Source organism: Anser brachyrhynchus (assembly GCF_964034855.1).
Source record: "Anser brachyrhynchus genome assembly, chromosome: 2".
Lineage (NCBI taxonomy): Eukaryota > Metazoa > Chordata > Aves > Anseriformes > Anatidae > Anser > Anser brachyrhynchus.
In genome coordinates, this window is record NC_137695.1 from 110,566,283 (window position 1) to 110,572,072 (window position 5,790).

General features: G+C 38.3%; 1 protein-coding gene across 8 annotated transcripts in view; it reads right to left on the reverse strand.

The window, feature by feature from the left end:
* LOC308190494 (uncharacterized protein) overlaps positions 1–4,923 on the reverse strand; it is a 31,959-nt gene extending 27,036 nt beyond the window's left edge. For 2 of the 8 annotated variants that reach the window (XR_013947254.1, XR_013947257.1), the window contains exon 1: positions 4,479–4,923. The gene's annotated coding sequence lies outside the window, so the exon portion shown is untranslated. Of the gene's footprint in view, positions 1–4,476 lie in introns of all 8 variants that reach the window. The other 6 variants (XR_013947259.1, XR_013947262.1, XR_013947266.1 and 3 more) reach the window with 5 other exon arrangements.
* Between the last annotated feature and the right edge of the window lie 867 nt (positions 4,924–5,790).

Sequence of the window (5,790 nt, forward strand, 5' to 3'; positions counted from 1 at the left end):
CTCCCCTCCCCCTCCCCTCCCCTCCCCTCCCCTCCCCTCCCCTCCCCTCCCCTCCCCTCCCCTCCCCTCCCCTCCCCTCCCCTCCCCCTTCCCTTCCCTTCCCTTCCCTTCCCTTCCCTTCCCTTCCCTTCCCTTCCCTTCCCTTCCCTTCCCTTCCCTTCCCTTCCCTTCCCTTCCCTTCCCTTCCCTTCCCCTTCCCTTCCCTTTCCTTCCCTTCCCTTCCCTTCCCTTCCCTTTCCTTCCCTTTCCTTCCCTTTCCCTTTCCCTTTCCCTTTCCCTTTCCCTTTCCCTTTCCCTTTCCCTTTCCCTTTCCCTTTCCCTTTCCCTTTCCCTTTCCCTTTTCCCTTTCCCTTTCCCTTTCCCTTTCCCTTTCCCTTTCCCTTCCCTCCCCTTCCCTCCCCTTCCCTCCCCTTCCCTCCCCTTCCCTCCCCTTCCCTCCCCTTCCCTTTTCCCTTTTCCCTTTTCCCTTTTCCCTTTTCCCTTTTCCCTTTTCCCTTTTCCCTTTTCCCTTTTCCCTTTTCCCTTTTCCCTTTTTCTCGTCTCGCCTCGTCTCTTCTCGTTTCTTTTCACAAACATTTCCATGGGGAAGAAAAATACATTGAGCTTTCTCTTTGGTTTTGAAATCAGGTACTAAAATGTAACTCCTTTTCTGTCTCTCCTTTTTATTTGTCCCCTCCAAACCTCTTCTGACAAAGGAAACAGAGAAAAGAAATTGTTAAGAAAGGAAGAAAACCTAAAAGTATAAAAGTAGGAAAAGAAACCACCAGCCATCCAATCTGAAAAATAGAATCATAAGAAATTGAGTGTTTGCTTGTTCAGGGTCTGTGATAAAAAGATGGACATTTTCAAATCTTTCCTTCTTGCTCTTCCTGTCCCAGACTTACAAAACCTCAGATTGATATCACAAATATTTTTTCATAGCTTTTGTTACTCTTTTTCTCTGTATGCATTATAAATCTTTGGATGCTAATTTCAAATGGGGAATTTCTTAATTAAAACAACTAATCACAATAGAGTGTCCATGTGGTCCTTAATATTTCCCCATGATTAATGCAACCAGCGTGAATTTTCAATGATTTCAGTGAGTCTTCCTTTAGCACCTCACATTTTGCTAACAACTGCCTCAGTTGTAGACTTTGTGGTAAAAATGAAACTATACTTACATCTTAATAATAATGTGAATGAAATGTATTAAAATCCTGCAAAGGCAGTCTTCTAGTTTTAGAGATATTTTAATTTTTATGTTAGTTACACCTTTGTTTCTGAACTGACAACATATTTAAATAGTCATGGGTTGTCTACATTGTATGCCAGCAAGCCAAGAAAGTACCTCTTTGGGAAATTCCATATGAAAACAGCACTCCTGAAAGCCAAACCAAATAAATCTAACATTAAAAAAAAAACATACTGAGATACACTTGAGAATTTATTTTGTTAGTTCTCAAAAAAAATCAATCCTAAAGTCTTTATTAAAAATATGTCTGCTTTAATTAGTTGTGTAACTTCTTCATTACATCCCTGCGTACCAGAACAACATGAAAGGAACAGGAGCAAGGAGAACAAGGAATAATAAGAGGAGCTGGTACTGCAATACACTTTTGAATAATTTGGCAGGTCTCTTTGCTTGGCGATTACAATCACAGTAACAGATATTATCAAGCCAGCTGCAGCAATATGGCAAGATATTTTACGAAGGTAAGTTCGATGTGGGACAAATCATAGCAATTAAACAAGTATTCTTTTAACCCACAAATATGGGGAGAAGGAAGTAGCTTAAAAAAAAAATAAAATAAAATTGTCTTTTTGTGTTTAGCCAGATAATCACTGCTTTCAGGAAGAAATTCACAAAGTACTACTACACCTAACTGAAAACAATGTACCCATTGTGTTCCCCTTCAGTAGGATTTTTTGTATATTTCTTCATTATTTTAAGTATGCTTTCTACTTTTTTTTTGTGTGTGTGTGTTTTTCTTTTTCTTTTTGTATTTTTGTTGTTTTTGTTTGTTTGTTTGTTTTTCACTGGAAAGAATTAAATAGTCTAGCTGTGAGTAAGTAACATAGATGAAAGGCAATCATGTGGTCCCAGAACATGGGGGATCCATTCCCATCTCTTTTATCAAGAGCAATGCTTTTGTGCACCTCTCCACCATATTCATTTCTTTAGCTAGTGTGGTTTTTTCAAGTACCAATTCTCTGGCAGGAGGACAGTGGTCTTGTTGTGTCAGTATTTAGACTATGAGAACAACTAACAAATTGCTAAACATATGTGTGCGTGCGTTCGTGTGTATACATACCATGTATATATGAAAAAAAAAATTAAATAGACATGTCCTATTAATGGCATGCTACCACAAAGAGACCCTGATGCTGCCATGATCTTGTGTAAGTGCCAGATCTAGAAATCCCACAGGGATGAAACCTGCTGAACTCCCTGGATTATCCAGACAGTGGATCCAAGATTGAAAGCAGAACATTTTGGAAGTAAGCACTCCCATTGAGGAGACATTTAACAATCACCCCAAAGCATTTAACAACCAGCTGGGGCTGTGTTGAGTGGGTGACCATGCAGAGCTGCTTTCACGCAAGCTGCCCTGAGTAGTTTTGCAACAGTCTCAGAGCACATGATGTAGGCTGAAATGTGTTGTGCTCTGATGAGCAATGGGGAGTTGGCAGAAGGTATAGCAGGGTATAGCTAACTTTGCAGTAAGGATGAAAATGGGATTGTGCTGACATTATAGAAAATGGGAAAGGATAGCTTCAGATTACAGGCAGAAGTGTTTTCTTCGCTGGAGTGGAGGGAACGCCACCTGTCCCCATCACCTCTATTTATCAGTTAGTCAAACTGTGAGTGCCACAGGGAATCTCTGTCCATATTCTTATTTTCTACCAGCTGCAAAATAAATACATTGCAGCTGTGCCATTGGTCATAGTCGCTACACGCTTTGCTCTGCTCTGTCTTTAAAATATCAATACACATAGCTTCATCCCTTCTGTGCTCTCAGTGGGCAGAATTTATTGTTGCGTGGTTTGAGCAATGCTCATGACCCTGAGAATAACCAAATCCTGCCCACAAGAGAGCTTCTGTGTGAATAATCAATTTTCTGCTTAGTCTCACAACAAAAATTTGAAAGAAAACATATTTTAGAGAAATAGAAAGTATTTAATTTTCATGCCACTGAGGTTTTGTTTTGATCTCATGGGTTATTTTTTATATAATATTAAACAAATTAGTGAATTTCAAATTGAAACATTTATTTTCTGTGAAAATCACAACACTACATGGTGTTCATTTTAGAAAAAATGGCTTTTAGAAATTTTTTTCTCCATTCCTTCTTCTGGATCAAAACTTCATGCCAGTTTTCCCAAATTCACTGAGTTGCAAAATTGTCCTAGATCTGCCTTTTTTTTTTTTTTTTTTTTTTTGTTAAACTTAAAATTCATTAAATCGTTTGGTCCAGCTGTAGCTGTGGTTTGATTTCTCAGAGCCAGAGGAAGAAACATAAATGTGCATAGGTGATAGTCTAATCAGTTTTAGAAAAGGACCTTTCTGTGTAAGGTCCTTGTTCCCACTGCTGGCAGCTGGCAAAAGAACTTTCCCCAAATAACAATGACTCAATAGGGAGCAAATGTGACTGTCTATACCTGGGATTTTGTATGCAGTGAACAAGCTTAAAAAAAAGAAGCTCTTTTTTCGGTTATTGTAATTGCTATGCAGAGTTCTAAAAATATATATCAAGGACATTTTCTGGCAGAAAGTTTACAGTTTAGCTTGTAATTACAAGTGCTATTGAAGACTGATTCCAACTGTCAATACTCTCACACATTAAAAACAGGCATTGAAAACATCTCCACTATTTGAGCTCGTACGATGGATTGTAAAAGATTGCAGGGCTTTCAACTTAGTCTAAATAAGGCAATAGAATGTAGGCACTATTTTTCATTCAAGTCAGATCATTGTAATGTTTATGGAATGCAGAAATTACTTAATATTCTTGCTAGAAATCTGAAGGGGGTCTCCCACTCAGAAATTTCAGATGACATTACCATTTTTCTTAAATCTCCCAGGCCCTTTATAATGGCTTGCTTTCACTCTCAAAGAAAAATAGCCCTTTCTGGCTAGAGTTATTCTTCACATTTCTGATAAATTGCAGACCGATTTGGCAATTACTCTGAATTAAAGATAGACATGTCAAACAGATCACTTAGAAGCTGATCAAGAGCAAGTAAAAGTGTCAGGATGTAAAATAGAATTAATTAAAACCAGGAAATGGCTGTAGACTTTTTTCCTATGAATAACTGTGACTCTGATTAAGCAAAGACACACAAGCATAAAAAAGCCACAGTACATCAAATAGTTTATATCTCCCTTTTTTTATAATGCTCTTCTATACAGTGGTCTCAGAGTACTTCCAAAATAACCATTTTTATGTACTGTGGATTTCCACATTGTGCATTTCCCACTACATAGCCTAACTTACCTTGAAAACACTCTAGAGTCCTCCAACAGGACTCCTAAACATGTCAAACTCAGGAATTAAACCACCATCATTGCGGGCTCCAGGAAGGCTAACGGTTCTCTTTCAGCTTTGTGCAGTCTCTGGCACCAGTTCTTAGGTTGGCTTGGGGTATCCTGTAGTCCTGGGCTGGGGTCTGAAAGCTGCCACCTTGGTACAGTGTTAGCACTCTTGGAAGCTGAGTATCAACAGGGTACAGGAATGTAATTATTCTTTCTAAGCCAAAGGTGGTCCCCATGGAGATCCTTTTGTTGCAATGGCTTCAGCTGTACACATTAGCTGGATAAATAGAGCTCACAGAGCTGTCAGTCTGCTGCCTTGTGCAGGATCTGTTTTCAGAGGAAATGATTTTCTTAAATAGTTGCATATATAAATACATTGATGCATATGCACGTTTAAGTATGCTATAATGCCTTCGCTGATTAAATATTTAGACATTTATTTGCACTGTTTGTGGAAGCATAAGCAAAGAATCTGTTTTTGGAATTAACTTGATCTAAACTATGTTTGTAATAATCTTGATTATAATTTAGAGTATTCTGTACTGTGTTAGAAAAGGGAGAAAAAAATGGAGGGAAACGGAGCCATCAAGATTGAGACACTGTGGTTAATCCCTGTTGTCAACTATTTTCAGGATTTTGGTTACTGAAGCAAAAGGTTAGCTCTTATTTCAAGACCACTTCTATAGTGTAATTAAGCACAGAGGCAGTTTTGTTAGGCTTCTTTCCAGCAAAAGCTCCTATGACCTTTTTCTACTAAGGGTAAGGACTTTCAGCCACAACAAATGCAAGAGGTTTTCTCAGGGTGGCATCCTAGCATGACAGCCACACCAGTCCTGTCAGGAATAAAGAGATTTCATAGGAGAAACCTGAATCGGTAAATATAGCTCAGTCAGTCCTTCAGAACTTATGGTATGATGGTAAAGGAGCAAAAATTGTGCAACTCAGCATGCCTCTCTGAGACTCACAGTTCCATTTGTAGCAATGGAATGAAAATAAGATTTGTCACTTATTTTCATAGTGGGGATGTTCCCTGCCTGTAAGCCAGATGGAATTTTATATTAAAACTCTATAATTCAATAGAAGCACTAAAACAAACAACCAAAACATTTATTTGGATAAAATTTTCATATTTATTTAAAAATTATGGGTGATCTTTCATTTATTTCTCCAAATATCTTCTGGAGTGCATTTCTGTTTGCATTGTTTTGAATAATAATATTGGTATTTATTTGTACAAGTATTGGTGCCTAACTCTTTGTCTGGTTCTCCTAGGA